The sequence below is a fragment of the Bufo bufo genome, chromosome 3 (genome assembly GCF_905171765.1).
Source record: "Bufo bufo chromosome 3, aBufBuf1.1, whole genome shotgun sequence".
NCBI classification, from domain to species: domain Eukaryota; kingdom Metazoa; phylum Chordata; class Amphibia; order Anura; family Bufonidae; genus Bufo; species Bufo bufo.
The window spans coordinates 443,216,956-443,239,471 of record NC_053391.1 but is presented as its reverse complement, the minus strand read 5'-3'; positions in this window follow the sequence as shown (position 1 = coordinate 443,239,471).

Sequence of the window (22,516 nt, the reverse complement as noted above, 5' to 3'; positions counted from 1 at the left end):
AAAATTGGGCTGGGCAGTACATTTTCAATAGATGGTTCCGCAAAAACAGAACGGATACGGAAAACATACTGATGCATTTCCGTATGGGTTCAGTTTTTTTTTGCGGACCCATTGACTTGAATGAAGCCAAGCACCGTGATTTGCGGACAAGAATAGGACATGTTCTATCTTATCACGGTACGGAAATATTGAAACGAAATGCACACAGAGACACTTCAGTTTTTTTTTGCTGAACCATTGAAATGAATGGTTCAGTATATGTACCGTATACTGAACTAAAAAAACGGCCAGTATACTGAACGCAAAATACTGTCATGTGCATGAGCCCTAAGTATAAGGGCTTGTTCACACTAACGTTTTTTACGTTCCGTATACGGGCTGTTTTTTGCGTTCCCTATACGGTCCATATACGGAACCATTCATTTCAGTGGTTCCGTAAAAAAACAGAATGTACTCCGTATGCATTCCGTTTCCGTATTTCAGTTTTTCCGTTCCGTTCAAAAGATAAAACATGTCCTATTATTGCACACAAATCACGTTCCGTGGCTCCATTCAAGTCAATGGGTCCACAAAAAAAAATGGAATGAACTCCGTATATCTTCCGCATCTGTTCCGTTTTTGCGGAACGATCTATTGAAAATGTTATGCCAAGCCCATTTTTTTCTATGCAATTACTGTATACTGTATATGCCATATGGAAAAACGGAACGGAAAAACGGAACGGAACCGGAAACACTACTGAAACAAAAAAAAAATTATAAAACGGATCCGTTAAAAACGGCCCACAAAACACTGAAAAAGCCATGATGATTACACAGCCAGTGATAACCAAAGGTGGAAGGGCATTTGTTTATTTCTAATGCAATGAATTTGTATTAGTGTTGATCGCGAATATTCTAATCGCTAATTTTTATCGTGAATATCGGCACTTCGAGAATTCGCGAAGATGTAGAATATAGTACTATATATTCGTAATCGCAAATATTCTAGATTTTTTTTTCATCAGTAACCTCCCTTCTTGCTTGTGGGCAAATGAGAAGACTGCAATATCTTTGTCAGAGATTAGCAACATCCCTAGCAACCAATAGGAAAGTTGCCTACCCTTTTACTACGGTATATAAGAAACTCCCCAGTAGCCATTTTCTACAGTTTTTTTTGCAGTTCTGAGATAGAGAGAGCAGTGACTTTGCTGTGCTTTGTGCTTTCATCTGGATCCTATTCCTTATCCATTTACATTAGATAGTTAGTTAGCTCATATATATAATACAGATAGTTAGTGGGAGATAGTCAGTGTAGGTTAGATAGTGATATAGTGTAGCTGATTCCAGTGCAGGGTGTTAGGTAGTGTAATAGGAATTACTGTTTCTCTGCTGTCCATACATACATGCTACAGACATAGTGCTGTGATGTCATAACAATACTTAGGCTACTTTTACACTTGCGGCAGAGTGATCCGGCAAGCAGTTCCGTCGCCGGAACTGCCTGCCGGATCCGTCAAAACGTATGCCAACTGATGGCATTTGTAAGACTGATCAGGATCCTGATCCGTCTTACAAATGCATTGAGATGCCGGATCCGTCTTTCCGGTGTCATCCGGAAAAACAGATCCGGCATTTATTTTTTTTACATTTTTTGGGGTCTTTGCAGGATGGATCCGGCATTGAGGTATTTTGAATGTCGGATCTGGCACTAATACATTCCTATGGAAAAAAAATGCCGGATACGGCATTCAGGCAAGTGTTCAGATTTTTGGGCCGGAGATAAAACCGCAACATGCTGCGGTATTATCTCCATCCTGAACAGTCAAAAAGACTGAATTTAAGAAATCCTGATGCATCCTGAATGGATTGCTCTCCAATTCAGAATGCATGGGGATAAGGGTACATTCACATGTCCGCAATTCTGTTCCGCATTTTGTGGAACGAAATTGCGGAAACATTCATTTCTATGGGGCCGCACATTGTGCGACTGGATCCGGAATGCAGACCCGGGTCCACATTTCCGCTCCGAAAAAAATAGGAATATTCTATTAGTGTGGAACGCACATTGCTGTTGTCCGTGTTTCGGATCCGTGGATACGCAAAACACACACGAATGTGTGAATGGACCCTAAAACATTTATCAGTTATTTTCCGGTATAGAACCCTTAGGACGGAACTCTATGCCGGAAAAGAAAAACGCTAGTGTGAAAGTACCCTTAGTGCACCAATCAGTAATATCTACTCAGACCTGATAAAATGTGAAGTTGCTTGTATTGCGCAAAAAATATGCGCATCATTATCGACGATTTGTATTTGCGCAATCGCGAAAATAATGACTGGAGATCACAAATTCTAGAATTCGTGAATTTATTGCAAATATTATGCAAAAAATTTGTAAAATATAGCGAAAACGAATATTACCTATGCTACTTATCACTATTTGTAATGGACATCTTAATGCACATTGGATAACTATGGATGTGTAACATATTAGTATTTGGGCTTAAATGGGTTGTGCAGTGTTATGATAGTGATGACCTATCCGCAGGATAGGTCATGAATATCCGGTCTGAAGGGTACAACTCCCGGCACCTGAATGGGACAAGCAGTTGCAATTACACTGTGCTTGCCACTGCAAAGGCCACAAACATGAGTACCACTACCCAGTAAAACAGCTAATTAGAGGAGGTGTCCAATGCTGGATCGCTGCACAATCTCTTTACGTTCATATGAATATAGAAGTTCTACAGATCGCAAACAAGCAACATGCATTGTCTCCTACTGTCTTCCATTTAGTCTTTGAAGTCTGCAATATGTAGGTAACAGAGGACATGAATCAAGGTTTTTACTTGTCTGTGATCTGAGTTATCAAAGCAGCAACTGTTTTCCTTTTCTCCTTAGTTATCAACTTCCCTCCTGAAATTTCACACATCAAAACAACTACTTTATCCTAGATGGAAAAGACGAGTAAGTAGTGACAGATAATATGACGGATCATCTGATGGATAATATGCTGCATACTCTTGATGTGTCCCTCCCATAGCATTTTCAAAGAGAAAGGAGATATTTATTAATACTAGAACCCTTTGGATTTTCATATAAAAGAGATCACATTTTTGTAGAAACTTTCATTTTCCTTGAATTTAAAACAAACTAAATAAGTCCAGGATTGACAGAATGTATCCAATGCCTTTAGAGGCATTCCGTCATAATAGAAGTCTATGGCTAGCATAACGGATCCACTCATCCCTAGTTGTGACGTTTCAAAATGTTGCAAAAAAGTTATCTCACGCCAGCTCCTACCCAGGCATAATTTATTCACCTGATCTAAAACGCAGCTTCTTCGGCTCTCTGGCCAAATTTCTAGCATGTAAGGTGGCAATACATTTATTTCAATATCCATGTCTAGGCTGCAGAAAACATACAAATCACAGATGATAATACAGTACATTTAGGTCTAATACATTTAGGTCTAAGTGCTATATCTTAGCTGTATATTAACCCCTTGAATGTCTGAGGATTTTTAATTTTTGCGGTTTAATTTTTCTTTCCTGTCTTCACGGAGCCATAACTTTTTTATTTTTATGTTCATATAGCCATATTGTCACGATAGGTATGGATGAGTGCAGCCCTAAACTCCACGGCCACCTCTATGCCTACCTACTTGTGCGGTCCATCCTAACTGACAGAGTACAACTGGGCGGCAGTCCCTAGCTTACGTACGTGCAGGGGCCTAAGAAAAGGAACAACAGAGCGTACACAATAGTGAGACAGATCACACAGAAGTAAGGCTTCCAGGCCCGCACAGAATAGCAATAGAGCAAAGGGCCCAGGTAAAGTATAGGAGGGTACAAAAGCACACAATAAACTACAATGCCAAGTGAATACAAGCCGAGGTCAAAAGCCAGGAGGTTGCGTCAGTACCAGGGGTAACACCAGGTCAGGGTCAAATACAAGCCGACGTCAGGAGCCAGGAGATCGCGTCAATATAGGGGATAGAACCAGGTCAGAGTCAAGTGCAAGTCGAGGTCAAAAGGTAGAAGTCGCACAAACTGGAAACACGAGATAAAGTAAGACCAATCACAGGCAACCTGTAGCCAGCAGGTTACTTGCTTAAATAGGTCCACTAGATGGGTCATGTGATCCATGTCCCACACCTCAGTAAAGCTGAGCGCCGATTCATTGACATTGGCGGTCAGTTCCCCAGCTGCTCGTTGTCTAGGGGATGGAGGATGCCGGCCACGCTGAGGAATCGTGCACGGCCAGATCCTCCCTATCCCCTTGTCACCATGGAGACGAGGACACAGGCCTAGTCCTCGCTCCTCCTCACTAGCGGGATGCCGGCAGTGCTTCAGGGGAAAAGCTCATCGACGGCTCCCCATTATAGTACCCCCCCTTCCACGTGGTGCCACCGGACCCATATTCATATTTTTGAGTAAAGCTTTGTGAAAAACATTATGAATGCGAAAGGAGTCAGGTAACCGTAACTTAAAAGACACTGGGTTAATGACGTCAGTAATCTCATAAGGACCAATAAATCGAGGTGCAAATTTACCCGAAGGTACTTTCAGACTCAAATTCCTGGTAGATAACCACACCTTTTCTCCTAACCCAAAATCTACCCCTCGAGAGTGCATTTTGTCAGCATAAATTTTTTGAACCTCCTGGGCTTTTTTCAGGTTCGACTGAACTTGGGCCCAGACTGTGCACAGTTCTTTAACTACTAAATCAGCTTCAGGAATCTGAGAGGAAGATGGCGAAAAGGAGCTAAAACGTGGATGAAATCCAGGATTACAAAAGAAAGGAGACATACCAGTAGACAAGTTCACCTGATTATTAATGGCGAATTCAGCCAAGGACAAATATTTTACCCAAGGATGTTGGTTGTCGGAGACGTAACATCTCAAATACTCTTCCATAGACTGATATAGACGTTCAGCTTGATCGTTGATTTCCAGGAGAAAGGCCATAGAAAAAGACAGAGAGATATTACATTTATGACAAAAGGCCTTCCAAAATTTTGAGACAAATTGAATACCTCTGTCCGAAACTACATTGTCCGGAATTCCATGTAGACGTATTACATGATCCACAAAAAGGGAAGCTAGAGTCTTAGCGTTGGGCAACTTTGCCAGAGGGACGAAATGGACCATTTTGCTAAAACGGTCAGCAATTACCCACACAACCGACTTACCCTCCAAGGCCGATAGGTCGGTAACAAAATCCATGGAAATATGAGACCAAGGGATAGGCAGCGGTCGCAACTCCCACCCATCGGAAGGGACATAGGAGTCTTAGACCTGGCACAAACTTCACAAGAGGATACATATGACTGGACATCTCTAGACAAGGTGGGCCACCAGTAAAACCTGGACACTAGTTCCTTGGTGGCATTAATGCCCGGATGCCCACTAAAAACAGAATTATGGCACTCACCTAGCAGTCGGAGACGAAAATTACCAGGGACAAACAACTTATCTTTAAGCGATTGTATTGGAGCCAAGTGTTGTCCCGCAGTAATTTCGGTCTTCAAATCGGAGGAAATCGAAGCCACAATGATACCTGCTGGCAAAATAGGTTCTGGTGGAGTATCAGGAGACTAAAAAGCACAAAAACTCTGGGATAGGGAATCCGCTTTGACATTTTTACTTCCTGGCCTGAAAGTAGTGCAAAAGTAAGTGTGTAAAGAATAATGCCTTCCTAGCCTGTCTGGGATTCAAACATTTAGCAGATTCCAAAAACATTAAATTCTTATGATCAGTTATTACTGTAATACGATGTTGAGCCCCTCCAAAAAATTATGCCATTCCTCAAAAGCCCATTTAATAGCAAGTAACTCTTGATTACCAATGTCATAATTTCTCTCAGTAGAAGAGAACTTACAAGAAAAGAAAGCGCAGGGTCTCAGGTTAGTAAGAGCTGATGACCCCTGGGAGAGTACTGCCCCTACCCCATCCTCGGAAGCATCAACCTCCACTACAAAAGACTGCTCTTGATCTGGTTGAACTAATACTCGGGCGTTAACGAAACACCTCTTGAGTGTATTAAAAGCCTCTATGGCCTCTGGCAACCAATTCACTAGATCCGCCCCTTCTTGGTTAGGTCAGTGAGAGGCTTTGCAATAGTAGAAAAGTTTTAATAAATTTCTGGTAATAACTTGCGCAACCCAGGAAGCGTTGTAACGCTTTAAGAGAGGAGGGTCTCACACACTCCAACATAGCTTGCACCTTCCCCGTATCCATCTTAAAGAATTGGGGTGTGAGAATGTATCCCAAAAATGAAATTTCCTGCACTACAAAAATACACTTCTCACCCTTAACCAATAATCGGTTTTCCACTCATCCCCCTCCTTAATACAAATAGGATTATAGGCCCCCTTGAGATCAAGTTTAGTGAACCAGTTAGCTCCAAGGACTTGGTTTAGCAGATCTGGAATCAACGGCAAAGAGTTCTGATTCTTAATATTAATCTTATTTAACTCTCTATAATCAATACACGGTCTCAATCCACCATCCTTTTTGGCAGCAAAGAAAAACCCCGCCCCCATAGGAGACACAGAGGGTCTAATATGTCCTTTTTGTAGTCTCTCCTTCAGGTAGCCCCTCATAGACTCCCGTTCTGGACTGGACAAATTATAAATACGACCACTAGGGTACTTGGATCCCAGAACAAGATTGATGGCACAGACATATGGTCTTTGAGGGGGAAGGAAATCAGCCTCGGACATGGAAAAAACATCAGCAAAGTCACTAATGTATGCTGGAAGAGAGTTTGACTCTGCAGTGACTCCAGCCTGAATTACAGGAGACAGCATGAGTCACATTTCACCTCCATTTCTCTAATTCACCTGTGGACCAGTTGATGAATGGATTATGAACCTGGAGCCAAAGTGAACCCAGAACTACCTCCACGGGTAAATTCTTTAGAATCAAAAAAGTACACTCAGTATGACAAGCCCCCACAGTCAAGGTCACTTCCGGAGTATAATATTTTACTGTCCCACCCAATAAAGGCATGGCATCAATAGCAATAATATGAATTGGGTTAGCCAGAGACAACATGGGCACACCAAGGGAAAGAGCAAAAATATGATCAATAAAATTATAGGTGGACCCAGATTTAATAAATGCCTTCCCAGAACCCTTACTAGAGCCAAAAGAAATACCCACAGGTAACAATACCTTCTCTTTAACCACCTTGGGCAGTACCTTATCCTCCTGGGCATCAGGACGTGTAGTTCTCCTGGAAGGAGGAATTTTGGGACATTGCTGTAACCAGTGATCCGATTCTCCGCAATAAAACCAGGTACTCTTTCGACGTCTCAGATCCCTCCTGGTCATTCCAAGCTGTATGGGCTCTACTGGATGATTCTCCAATTGGAATTTCAAGGGTGAGGAGTCAGGTTTCACCACCAGTAGAGACGTCAGTTGTTCTCTTTGTCTTTCCCTAATTCGTTTTGGTCCAGTCTAACAGCTAAAGTCATCGTCTGTTTTAAAGTGTCAGGGAGGGAGTAACTGACCAACATATCTTTCAAGTCCTCAGAGAGCCCTTACCTGAACTGACATCTAAGCGCTGGATCATTCCAACCAGAGGAAATGCACCATTTCCGGAATGTGTTTGAATATTTCTCCACAGGTCTGTCTCCCTGACTAAGAGACTTTAATTGACTCTCTGCGACAGTTGACTTATCGGGTTCATCGTAGAGTACACCTAAGTCCTGGAAAAACGCTTCCACAGTAGCTAGGCAACGGGAATCCGTGGGGAGAGAGTAAGCCCATTCTTGTGGGTCTCCCTGCAACAAAGAAAATAATGCCTACTCTCTGTTGTTTGGACAAAAATGAAAATAAGGCTTACAACTCTTTTTAAATGTCAAAAAATGCTTCTTATCCCCTGAAAAATGGTCAGGCAGCTTAACATGAGGTTCAAGATTCTGAGCGGAGGAGGCTGCTAAAGTTAGGTTCTGAAGCAATTCCTGCTGCTGTAGTCTCTCTGCCAAGTCCTGCACCATTTAAACGAGACTATGTACCTGATCTGTAAGGACTTCATGGTTTAGGTAAGGCCTGTGATTCTGTCACGATAGGTAGGGATGAGTGCAGCCCTAAACTCCACCCACACCTCTATCCCTACCTACTTGCAAGGTCCGTCCTAACCAACGGCGTACAACTGGGCGGAAGTCCCTAGCTTACGTACGTGCAGGGGCTAAGAAAAGGAACAACACAGAGTGTACACAATAGTGAGACAGATCAGACAGAAGCGAGGCTTCCAGGCCGGCACAGAATAGCAATAGAGCAAAGGGCCCAGGTAAAGGATAGGAGGGTACAAAAGCACACAATAAATTATAATGCCAAGTGAATACAAGTCGAGGTCAAAAGCCAGGAGGTTGCGCCAGTACCAGGGGTAACACCAGGGTAGAGTCGAGTACAAGCCGAGGTCAAAAGATAGAAGTCACACAAACTGGAAACACTAGATGAAGTAAGACCAATCACAGGCAACCTGTGGCCAGCAGGTTACATGTTTAAATAGGTCTACTAGATGGGTCATGTGATGTGGCCAGCGTCACATGACCCATGTCCCGCACCTCAGTACAGCTGATCGCCTATTCATTGACATCAGCGCTCAGTTCCCAAGCTGCTCATTGTCTAGGGCAGTGGTGGGCAAACTTTTTTGTCAACTGAGCCAAATATCGCCAAAACCACGATTGAAATTTCTTTCGAGAGCCACATTTTTAAAACCTAAAATATTGCGTCAACAGTACCAGTGAGGACTATTAGGGCTCATGCACACGACCGTGTGCCCGTCGTTGCCATATTGCAGGCCGCATACGGCGGGTCCGCAATACACGGGCACTGGCTGTGTGCAGCCCGCATCAAGGACCCATTCACTTCAATGGGTCCAGGATCCGGGATATGAGTGCTACAGGGTGCTTCCGTGGTGCTTCTGGCTGTGCCTCTGCACCGTAAAAAAGTAGCGCATGCACTACTTTTTTGCGGTGCGGAGGCACAGCCAGAAGCACCACGGAAGCACACTGTAGCACTCATATCCCGGATCCTGGACCCATTCACTTCAGCATGCGCTACTTTTTTGCGGTGCGGGCAGTCGGATGTGTATCGCGAACCGCATTCAAGTGAATGGGTCCGCGATCCTCATGCAGCTGCCCCATGGTCTGTGTCCGTGCATTGCGGACCGCTATTTGCAGTCCGCAGCACAGGCACGGCGCCCTTACATTCGTGGGCATGAACCCAGAGTGTGTTTTTACATACTTTTATATGTACTTTCTTTTATTTGGATCTTGATTATTATTTCATTTTATCTTTATCATTTTTTACTTTTATTAAACTTGTCTGCAGATGTGGATGTAATGTGGATGACGCACTTATGGGGGATATCTGTGGATGACGCACTTATGGGGGATATCTGTGGATGACACACTTATGGGGGATATCTGTGGATGACGCACTTATGGGGGATATCTGTGGATGACGTACTTATGGGGGATATCTGTGGATGACGCACTTATGGGGGATATCTGTGGATGACGCACTTATGGGGGATATCTGTGGATGACGCACTTATGGGGGATATCTGTGGATGACCCATATATAGCATAAGATGCTATATAAGTGCCCTCCACAGATATCCCCCATAAGTGCCCTCCAGTAAGTAAAGTAATGTATTAGTGGGGGGAAGGGAGGAGGCAAGGACACTTGCGACGGGGCCGGTGCAGTGCCCGGCACTGTGCACACACCGGGGGCAGCTCCTACCTTTCTGCTGCAGGACATTTCGCTCCTCCTGAGCGGCGGCCTCTTCACCACTCGTCACATGGCCGGTGTTCTGCTGAAAGTCCGCCGCTGCCTGCCCTTCTGCTGCTGTGCGCAGCGTGACATCTCTCCCTCCGACATGCGCCTCCTGCCCCGCCTGCCTGCTTCATTCATAAAGTGGAAGGAGCAGACAGACGGGGCAGGAGGCGCATGACGGACATTTTGCAAGCTTGAGCGGCGCGATATGGCCGTGCGGCCGCCCACCCGCCAGCCCGCACCAAAGAGCCGCATTGAAGGATCAAAAGAGCCGCTTGTGGCTCGCGAGCCGCACTTTGCCTACCACTGGTCTAGGGGATGGAGGACGCTGGCCATGCTGAGGAATCGTGCGTGGCCGGGTCCTCCCTGCCCCCCTGTCACCATGGAGACAAGGACACCAGCTTGAGAGGAAAAGCACGGTGCCGGCTCCCAGTTACACATACATTTTTTTTGTTTGACAAGTTGTACTTTCTAATACCACCATTTAGTATGGAATACACTGTAGTGGGAAGCAGGAAAAAAATTCCAAATGGCGTGGAATTGTTAAAAAAAATGCAATTCCCCCACAATTTAACAGGTTTTGTCCCTACAGCGTTCCCTATGTAGCAAAACTGACCTTTGCACTTTATTGTCTGGGTTAATATAATTACAAAAAAATATCAAAACTTTTAGCATACAGTACAGACCAAAAGTTTGGACACACCTTTTCATTCAAAGAGTTTTCTTTATTTTCATGACTATGAAAATTGTAGATTCACACTGAAGGCATCAAAACTATGAATTAACACATGTGGAATTATATTCATAACAAACAAGTGTGAAACAACTGAAAATATGTCATATTCTAGGTTCTTCAAAGTAGCCACCTTTTGCTTTTATTACTGCTTTGCACACTCTTGGCATTCTCTTGAGGAGCTTCAAGAGGTAGTCCCCTGAAATGGTTTTCACTTCACAGGTGTGCCCTGTCAGGTTTAATAAGTGGGATTTCTTGCCTTATAAATGGGGTTGGGACCATCAGTTGCGTTGAGGAGAAGTCAGGTGGATACACAGCTGATAGTCCTACTGAATAGACTGTTAGAATTTGTATTATGGCAAGAAAAAAGCAGCTAAGTAAAGAAAAACGAGTGGCCATCATTACTTTAAGAAATGAAGGTCAGTCAGTCAGCCGAAAAATTGGGAAAACTTTGAAAGTAAGGGCTATTTGACCATGAAGGAGAGTGATGGGGTGCTGCGCCAGATGACCTGGCCTCCACAGTCACCGGAACTGAACCCAATCGAGATGGTTTGGGGTGAGCTGGACCGCAGAGTGAAGGCAAAAGGGCCAACAAGTGCTAAGAATCTCTGGGAACTCCTTAAAGACTGTTGGAAGACCATTTCAGGGGACTACCTCTTGAAGCTCATCAAGAGAATGCCAAGAGTGTGCAAAGCAGTAATCAAAGCAAAAGGTGGCTACTTTGAAGAACCTAGAATATGACATATTTTCAGTTGTTTCACACTTGTTTGTTATGTATATAATTCCACATGTGTTAATTCATAGTTTTGATACCTTCATAGTCATGAAAATAAAGAAAACTCTTTGAATGAGAAGGTGTGTCCAAACTTTTGGTCTGTACTGTATATATGTATATATATATATATTTATTTATTTATTTATTTATTAATTACATCACCATATTCTGACTCCTATAACTTATTTACAGTTATGCCTACTGAGCTGTGTGGGGGCTCATTTTTTGTGAGACGTGGTTTTTAATGATACCATTTTGGAGTGTGTGTGACTTTTTGATCACATTTTCTTAATTTTTTTTTTGACTAAGTGAAGTGATGAAAAAATGGTGAATCAACCGTTTTTCTTTTATTTTCCATTACGCTATTTGCCGTACAGGATAAATATTTTTATATTTTAATAGTATGGGTGTTTTCGGACATGGCAATGGGCCCCACAGAAAATTATGTGTCTGGCCCCCGCATTACCCGAGCAACTCTTTCCTCGCGTGCAAACCTGTTCAGTTCCCAAAAGAGAGGACATGGCTATTGTGTTCGAATTTTATGTTCTGGCACAGTTTCTTGGCTTCCCATTTTTGGAGCAAGAAACTCAGCTAAGAGGTTGGTCATTTGCTGTGGATCAGCTCCATAATGCGCCATGTCTGTGTACAAGTATTGTGGTCTAATTTGGACACTTTTTATAGGTGCAAATGGAAAAGTCTCACTTTTATTTTCGCTAAAAATGTATCAATGGCCTGCAACGCTCACTCAAAATATGCCACCTGTTCCAAATTAAACTTGTCTCAAACCCTGTCTTATATGATAAATGTGCCCCATACATGGATTACAGTCAGAGCTGTCAAAAGGTCTTGGGTCTGCCATAAAAAATCTGTAACAGAACCCCCAGTTGCATATACAAAGAATTATAGGAGTCCATGATGCACCAATGTCTCTTGTCTTGTTGAAGGCCATGCTATACAGGAGAGAACAGAGCACTCCATTCATAATGCAAAGACTTCCTCTACCGCATACTGGACAAGATTTAGTAAGACTTGGTCACTTTGGAGTAAACCATGAAGAATTTTCAATGCGCCATGCACCATACTATAGCTTATTGGCCAACATTAACAAGTTCGCTAGCAGGAGACAATTTGTTTCAGAGTGAACACTCGCTTATCCTAGACTACACCCCCTTTCAGGCATGCCTCCCACCCCTTTCATGATGTGTCCTCCATGGGCTGTGTGGGTGATTTGTCAACTCTGCTGGGAGTTCAGGAGGTCTCCCTTTTTTGTAGGAGCCTCCCAGATGTTCCAAGAGATTTGGCAAGTTTGTGCTATACACTGCTCACAAAAAGGGATATTAGACTTTCAGGCAAAATTAATGGAAAAAGTAAAAATTTCACGCTACAGTGATATTATATCATAAAAGAAGGAAATTTAAGTAGAAGCATGCAATGGTCATTTACTCATCTTAAACAATTTATTGAAACAAAAGCCCACAACAGTGGTGGGTACTTCCCCACACAAAAAGTGAATGTCTCAATAACTTGTCATGTGGCCTTGAGCATCAATTAAAGCTTAACAATGATGTATCATGCTGTTCACAAATTGACTTATTGTCTGCTGAGACATGGCATCCCACTTTTCTTGAAGGGCGGCCGTCAGGTTATTGAGGTTCTGGGGTACAGAGTTATGAGCCTTTATACAACGACTCTACACAGGCCACTCCATTTGAGGTACCCCAGTTTCCAGCAGCCATTCCTTAAAGATGCGGCCTCGATGAGCTGGCACATTGTCATCTATGAAGATGAAATTAGGCCTGTGTTGTTCATGCAGAGGCTCAATTACTGGATTAATGATGATACTTCTATCAATGATACTACTATAAAGTAGTATGGGCTTGTCACTACCATTCAAAAAGCGCACACCTGCACACACTGTAACACTACCAAACCAAAGTTGACTGATGCATAGCGCTCACCTTGACGTCTCCAACATCGTTGGTGGTCATCATTTCTGCTCAGCTTGAATCGACTTTCATCAGTGAACAGCACTGAGGCCCACTGGTCCCTCATCCAGCATAGATGCTCCCTGGCCCATGCAAGACATTGACACCTGTGCCTGGTGGTGTGGTCAGGTACCCTAGCAGGTCGTCTAGAAATCAGACCACGCTGATGTAAACAGTTTAAAATGGTCTGACGTGATACTTGGGTGCCTCTCACCTCCCTTAAATGTGCCTGGAGTTGTGTGGCATTCATCATCTGGTTCCACACAGCATTGTTCACAATGAAGCGGTCACCAGAGTGGGATGTGGCCAATGGAAGTCCACTTCTATGCCTTTCTGTAACTCTTACAGTCTCTCTGTATCTCTGTTGCAACCTGCTGATGACACTCTAAGCTCAGTGGCTACTTCCTTCTGAGAACATCCTGCTTGAAGCTGTCACGGCCATGGCCATGACCGTGATTACTTAACCGCAGGCGGTTGCCTGCGGTTTGTTTTTGGTAGTTCAACCACAGGTGAGGGCTACTTGTGTGTTGCCTCACTTGTGGTTACCGCGGGCAACATGTGGTTGGAGATTGTCGCAGATAGCAGCCTGAGCTGGTGCTAGGCAGCTTGCGGCATCTTCATGCGGTTACACCTAGCTACCGCTTTGTTAGGTGTGTGTATGTATGTATGGTGTGCACGGGGTTTTATGTTACGTGTGCACTGGGACCATTCCCTTCACTGTGGCTGCTCGCAGCAACGTTTTGTATAGTGTGTACATGTGGTGGCAGTGTCCCGGCCTTCGGGCTGACTCCCAGGACATGGTAGCCACCCATGTCGTTGCCTGCGGCAACAGCCACAGTGTGTCCTTCGTTTTGACACTTCCCCTTTAAGTTGTGTTTTCCCTTCTGTGGTATTGGAAGGGTTAACTCCCTTTCTGTGTGTCTGAGTCACGGGGTGTGTCTGACTGTTGGGTGTGGCCTCTTGGCCTATAAAGCCTCACGGTTTTCCCAGGTCTGCAGGTTGCTTCAGCCATGCTTAGCTGAAGCAGCCTCCTGTGTTTACTACCTGCCAGTGAGAGCCACCCCTGTGGTCATAACCATAATGTCACATTTAAGTTTATGTCTAGTTATGTGTGATGTCTATTTGATGTTTCCTTGTGATTTTGTGCAGCTATGGATCTGGGTCCCTGTGTGGGGATGCGTTGTGATCTGCACCCTGCCAGCACAGGGATCCAGTCAGCAAGGCTGTGGCAGGTAGGTGGAACTCCTTATTCACCTGCCATATCCATAGAGCTGTTTATGTTCCCCCTTTTCCAGCAGCTTGGCCATTGAGACTCCTGCTCCTCCGTGCCTAGGAGGAGTGGGTTGTCTTACCCTGCTCCTTAGCCCAGGGACCGGACGGAGGGTAAGTCAGGGCTCCTAGGTCCCTGCGCATGGGTCCTCCTACCTTTAAGGTCGGCCCATGCAGATAAGAGTTAGGGTCAGGTTAGGGACGCTGTAGGAGGTGACCTGCTCCCTAATCCTGTTGTCCTGGCCGAGCAGCCATAACATCATCTGGCATCGCACGGCTGAGGATTTCCCCCATCCTCAGCCGTGACAGAAGCCTCGCAATGGCGAGTTTCTGTACTGTTGATCAATTGTTAAGTGTCATTTTGGTCTCATGATAAGAGATGAGCGAATCGAAGTTGACGAAGTCAAATTCGATCCGAATTTCAGAAAAAAATTCAATTTGCACCGAATACAAATTTTCTCCTGCTTCGTGGTGCTTTTTTCCTAAAATGGCTGCTGCACGTGTTAGGACATGGAGCAATGAACTCTGGGAATGAGGGATCACCCACAATGCAATGTATGCAGCCAATCAGCAGCCAGGAAGCACTGTGATGTCACAGCCCTAAAAATAGCCTCAGCCATCTTGGATTCAGCCATTTTCCAGAGTACTTAGTGCAGGGAGAGACATCAGCAGGCGCTAGGGACAGTGCTAGGAAAGACTTTAAAACTTTTATTTTGCTGTATAGAAGTTCAGGGAAAGGATAGGGAGGAATCATTCCACAGTATTGAAGAAGAAAAGGGTTCAGTAGGGGAGTTCACAGCCTGGGTAATAGGAACAATCCTATTACACCTTGCTGCACTGAATGGGGATCCAAATTGCCATTATACAGCCATTAACAGGGCATGAAAATATTTCTGTCTTATTTGCCCTTGTGCGGTGCAGTTATATTTTCTAAATTGACCTTATAACTGTGCCAATATTAATCCTGCCCTGGTGCTATACTACTATACATATGTCAACCAGAGGTGTAACCTGATGCTTCTGGGGGCTAATTTATAATAAGTTACATGGCTCCCTACCTAGCAAGTGACATTTATATTGTGGGGTTTACCTCTGGTAGACAGGATTAGCGGAAGTAGTATAGAGGCAACAACAAGTTATTTGGCTCAAACAGTTCAGTGTTTTATTCACACTTTAGGCAAGTGACAAAACAAGACAGACATAATCAAGCAAAAAGTCACCTTGTGGTGTTGGTGGTAATTCACACCATGCGGCAATTCTGCCTCAAAGAGTACTTGACCATAGCAGCACCAACCTGTTTTCACGCCAAACAGGTAGCAAGCTTTCATCCAGACACAAGGCTCCCAGATCCCAACACAGAGACCTGGCTTCTGAGCCCACCTTCCTATTTAAGGACAGCCAGGTGCTACCAAAACCCAAACTGGCACTTAAAAATCCGGTCCGGTATTTGACCTCCCTTGGCTGTAAATCAGCCCAGAAGCACATGCTGGGAGGAAAATACCTGTTTTCCCAGACCAAACCTCTCACTGTGTCACAATATATATATTCTTCTTATGTGACAGAGGCATCATTGGTCTCTCAAGGTACCAGGGTCCAGACACAAGTATTACCTCTGCTTCCATTATAGCTATGCCCCAGCTTAAAGTAGATCGAATTTGACCATAAATTTGTCTTTTAATTCATGACCCTAAAAGCCAAAATAAAAGCAGCAAAAAACATTCAAACTCATTATTTATTTTAGAATTGATTCATGATAAACTACAGTTAATTTCATTACATTTACAACTCAGTTCACCACTGTTAGAACACAGAAACGTTAACATCACCTCCTTCACTATGACATTTTGCTTGATGCTACAGAATTGCCCATGTGTCCTAATTAAAGAAATTCATGAGACAGCAGTAACATCAATAGGAGACACTGGGTCGACTGACTTTGTAACATGAACCTTTAGGGGCTTTCTAGGGCAGCAGCACTTTGTAATTTGAACTATGACTAACGCAAATCAGAAGAAAATATGAAGACAGCAATTATGTGAATTCTAAAAAGGGTGTGAAATGCATTTTAAATTGCTTGCCTGTAATGAAGAGGCGGTTCATTTCTGCCAACTGTCATACAAATGTCAGTGAAAGGCAGAAAATATTTTTTCTTTTTCAATGAGGATAGTCCAGTCCTGACAAAGAACATGACATATAAATACTAGGTGAGTCAATCATGACTTTTTAGACTTTCCAAGATCACACAGTAGAAGACATTTTGTTGCAGTTGAAGGTCAAAGGTTATCATATTTTTCCTGTGATGTAAAGTTAAGGTTAATGCATTTCCAGTCTTGCATCGTACGTTCTGATTTTGAACTTTGTCTAGACTATGCTTTAATTTTTTTTTAATAATAATTTATATAGTCAATAACACAATGTGTAATACTCAATTCATTTTAAAATATTTTAAATTTTATTGAAGAAGCAATACCGCGAAACGCACATTGAGGGAAGTTGCCATCTTACACCTGCACCTCGGTATGTTCTAAACAGAAAGGTCTTTTGTTTTATGTCACCATATCTAACTATATCAGCGAAAGGTATTCCCTAGTGAGGTAAAATCTGTTACTATTCTGGTTTTGGTTCAGAGGCGGCACGTAATGGCCCAATAAATATATAAACGTACCTAGTATATTGTATCCGTGGATTATACCATCCTTTGTATATGAAATAGATGTGGATTATCTATAATTTTTTGCCACCTTTTAAATGGTGATTTAAATTTGGTACTATTGAGTATATTCCCTACTGTTAGTATAATTAAGTAAACAAAGAAAAAAATAAGGGGTTGGGTCAGCACAACCTGCCTGTAGGTGCACATCACTATGGCAAAATACATATACAAACGGAAAATGCAAATGTGATCGCACACTACATCCAGCACTCTGCCCTCCATGCTGGACGAGACATTGGTTTATATTTTGGCCAAAGCATAGTAAGCCACTCACCGCGTCAAGGTTGTCTCATGAGTGGTCCCTAACTCTTGTTCCTACCTGTTCATGGGCCATGACAGCCACACAAAATCCAGGGAATGCAGGTCAGCATGCAAGCCAAGTACACTTTGCTTGTAACCCCGTCCGGTGCCATTACAGCTTTCATCGGATCCAGGGATGCAAGTACCAACATGCATGCTGAACCCACCATATACTTCTCCTGGAGCCAGATGGCTAATGGTAGGTTCTATACAAGCAGACTCAGTTTTATACTGACTTTAAAACCAGCCTCAAGGACAGATTAACTGGTCAGGTGTGCAATGACTCCAAGGAGATCGCCACGCCTCCAATATATACTACAAAGAAAAAAATAAGGGGTTGGGTCAGCACAACCTGCCTGTAGGTGCACATCACTATGGCGAAATACATATACAAACGGAAAATGCAAATGTGATCGCACACTACATCCAGCACTCTGCCCTCCATGCTGGACGAGACATTGGTTTATATTTTGGCCAAAGCATAGTAAGCCACTCACCGCGTCAAGGTTGTCTCATGAGTGGTCCCTAACTCTTGTTCCTACCTGTTCATGGGCCATGACAGCCACATAAAATCCAGGGAATGCAGGTCAGCATGCAAGCCAAGTACACTTTGCTTGTAACCCCGTCCGGTGCCATTACAGCTTTCATCGGATCCAGGGATGCAAGTACCAACATGCATGCTGAACCCACCATATACTTCTCCTGGAGCCAGATGGCTAATGGTAGGTTCTATACAAGCAGACTCAGTTTTATACTGACTTTAAAACCAGCCTCAAGGACAGATTAACTGGTCAGGTGTGCAATGACTCCAAGGAGATCGCCACGCCTCCAATATATACTACAAAGGCTGGATGTAGTGTGCGATCACATTTGCATTTTCCGTTTGTATATGTATTTCGCCATAGTGATGTGCACCTACAGGCAGGTTGTGCTGACCCAACCCCTTATTTTTTTCTTTGTAGTATATATTGGAGGCGTGGCGATCTCCTTGGAGTCATTGCACACCTGACCAGTTAATCTGTCCTTGAGGCTGGTTTTAAAGTCAGTATAAAACTGAGTCTGCTTGTATAGAACCTACCATTAGCCATCTGGCTCCAGGAGAAGTATATGGTGGGTTCAGCATGCATGTTGGTACTTGCATCCCTGGATCCGATGAAAGCTGTAATGGCACCGGACGGGGTTACAAGCAAAGTGTACTTGGCTTGCATGCTGACCTGCATTCCCTGGATTTTATGTGGCTGTCATGGCCCATGAACAGGTAGGAACAAGAGTTAGGGACTAGTGTTGAGCGAACAGTTCGAGCATAGTTCGGGTCCGTACCGAATTTTGGGGTGTTCGTGACACAGACCCGAACCCGAACTTTTTCGTAAAAGTTCGGGTTCGGGTTCGTCGTTCGGCATGTATTTTGGCGCATTTTGAAAGGCTGCAAAGCAGCCAATCAACATGCATCATACTACTTGCCCTAAGATGCCATCGCAGCCATGCCTACTATTGGCAAGGCTGTGATTGGCCAAGTGCAGCATGTGACTCAGCCTCTTATAAGCTTGTGCGCACGTCGGGACGTGCTCACTCCCGATGTGAATAGAACAGGGATAGACGCAGCTGATGCTAGGGCGAGAATAGGCAGGGATAATTGAATAACTGGAAGCAAATTTCTCTCCTCCACCTGTGATTCATCTGAACAACTGCAGCTGAGCTGCTTTTTTGATAGGGATTGGCTATTTTTAGAGTGGCCAGAGTGATTTTTCCATCCACATGTACCTGGGCTGACCGCCGGCCGCCATTTTGCGACTTGTAGTGCTGCAGCAGAAGCTGCCACAGTGTGCATTCCAAAGCTCCAAACAAGTCAGACATCTACACCTGGGATTCAGACCAATAGCGATTTAGCAGCACAGTCCAAGGCTATTTTTTTTAAAGGTTGTGCAGACCATTTTGTGGCACATGTTACTGGGCTGATAGGCGGCGGCCATCTTGGGACTAGTGCTGCAGCACAATCTCTCCCAACGTCCATTAATCACTTGTAATAGTGGTCTGTGCCATAGAAATCCTACATCAGGGACTTGGGTGTGCTTGTGTCACCCCTACTAATACCAGTCCACCTGTAATCCATACAGTGAAAAGCCATAAAGTATTCCAGTGAGGGAATTTTTTTTTTATTTAAAAAAGGCCAAGTTAGTTTATCTGGCGTTCAATATACTAGATACAGTTAGGCCTGCGTTTCATACATCTGGAATTAGCAAACTAATGTGCTGGGGTTGGGAAAACATATATGTACCCATACTAGAATCTGTCAAAGAAAGCGGTACTCACATATAACAGTCATTCCATCTGTAATCCATACAGTCAAAAGACTGAAAGTATTCCAGTGAGGGAATTTTTTTTATTTAAAAAAGGCCAAGTTAGTTTATCTGGCGTTCAATATACTAGATACAGTTAGGCCTGCGTTTCATACATCTGGAATTAGCAAACTAATGTGCTGGGGTTGGGAAAACATATATGTACCCATACTAGAATCTGTCAAAGAAAGCGGTACTCACATATAACAGTCATTCCATCTGTAATCCATACAGTCAAAAGACTGAAAGTATTCCAGTGAGGGGATTTTGCTTATAAAAAATAATATATTTCATTGTGGTGCGAGTTGAATCGCAACAATGAAGAAAAATACTATTAAGGGACGAGGACGCGGTCGTGGTGGTGTCCGTGGAGCCTCTGTTGCTGGTAGAGGACGTGGCCGTTCGGCCCCAGGCGCACACAGTAGGGAACGAACTCCCTCAACTAGCCGGCAGAATGTACCGCAATATCTCGTGGGGCCCAATGCCGCTCTTAGGATGGTAAGGCCTGAGCAGGTACAGGCATTAATCGATTGGGTGGCCGACAGTGCTTCCAGCACGTTCACCACATGGTCTTCCACCCAGTCTTCTGCGGAAAGCGCACAGGTGGCACCTGAAAACCAAGCCCATCAGTCTGTCACATCACCCCCAAGCATATCAGGGAAACGGTCTGAGCCACAAGTTATGCAGCAGTCTCTTCTTCTGTTTGAAGACTCTGCTTCCAGGGTTTCCCAGGGGCATCCACCTAGCCCTTCCCCAGTGGAGGAAGACATACCATGCACTGACGCACAACCACTTATGTCTCCAGATGAAGAGGACATGGGAATACCACCACAGCAGAGTCACCGACTCTCTGATGATGACGAAACACAGGTGCCCACTGCCGCGTCTTTTTGCAGTGTGCAGACTGAACAGGAGGAGGTCAGGGAGGGAGACTGGGTGGAAGACGATGCAGAGGACGATGAGGTCTTAGACCCCACATGGACTGAAGGTCGTGGCGATGACTTTCACAGTTCAGAGGAAGAGGTAGTGGTGAGACCGAGACAACAGCGAAGCCAAAGAGGGAGCAGGGGGCCAAAGCAGACGAGCCGCCGCCCCCAGAGTTCGCCTGCTACTGGACATCGCCAACAGGGACCCAGCCCCACAAAGGCAGCTTCAAAGAGTTCCCTGGCATGGCACTTCTTTAAACAATGTCCTACCGACTAGACCCGAGTGACTTGCACGCTCTGCCATCAGAGCCTGAGGCGAGGCATTAACGTTCTGAACCTCAGCACAACCTGCATGACCAGGCATCTACATGCAAAGCATGAACTGCAGTGGGGTACACACCTTAAAAACCAGGCACTCGCTGAGGCTCCCCCTGCTCCCTCTACCGCTGCTGCCTCGGCTTCCGCCTCGAGAGGAATGTTGCCACCTGCCGAGCAGCAAACAGAGGATGTGCCACCGACACCACCACCACCGCCACCGTCAACTAGCGTCTCCACTATATCACACAGCAGCATTCAGCTCTCAATATCTCAAACCTTAGAGAGGAAGCGCAAATTCCCCCCGAGTCACCCTCGAGCCCTTGGCCTGAACGCCAGCATTTCTAAACTGCTGGCCTTTGAAATGCTGTCATTCCGGCTGGTGGACACAGACAGCTTCAAACAGCTGATGGCCATGGCTGTCCCGCAGTATGTGGGTCCCAGCCGCCACTACTTCTCCAAGACAGCCGTGCCTTCCCTGCACATGCAAGTGTCCGATAAAATCAAGTGTGCACTGCGCAACGCCATTTGTGGCAAGGTCCACCTAACCACAGATACGTGGACCAGTAAGCACGGCCAGGGACGCTATATCTCACTAACTGCACACTGGATGAATGTAGTGGCGGCTGGGCCCCCGGCGGACAGTTCCTTGGCGCACGTCCTTCCGCCCCCTAGGATCGCAGGGCATCATTCTCTGCCTCCTGTAGCCTCCTCCTCCTACTCGGCTTCCTCCTCCACTGCTTCCACCAGCTCATCCGGTCAGCCACACACCTTCACCACCAACTTCAGCACAGCCCGGGGTAAACGTCAGCAGGCCATTCTGAAACTCATATGTTTGGGGGACAGGCCCCACAGCGCAAAGGAGTTGTGGCGGGGTATTGAACAACAGACCGACGAGTGGTTTCTGCCGGTGGGCCTCAAGCCAGGCCTGGTGGTATGCGATAATGGGCGAAATCTCGTTGCAGCTCTGGGACTAGCCGGTTTGACGCACATCCCTTGCCTGGCGCATGTGTTGAACTTGGTGGTGCAGAGGTTCATTCACCACTACCCCAACATGTCAGAGCTGCTGCATAAAGTGCGGGCCGTCTGTGCGCGCTTCCGCCGTTCACATCCTGCCGCTGCTCGCCTGTCTGCGCTACAGCGGAACTTCGGCCTTCCCGCTCACCGCCTCATATGCGACGTGCCCACCCGGTGGAACTCCACCTTGCACATGCTGGAGAGACTGTGCGAGCAGCAGCAGGCCATAGTGGAGTTTCAGCTGCAGCACGCTCGCGTCAGTCGTACTGCCGAACAGCACCACTTCACCACCAATGATTGGGCCTCCATGCGAGACCTGTGTGCCCTGCTGCGCTGTTTCGAGTACTCCACCAACATGGCCAGTGGCGATGA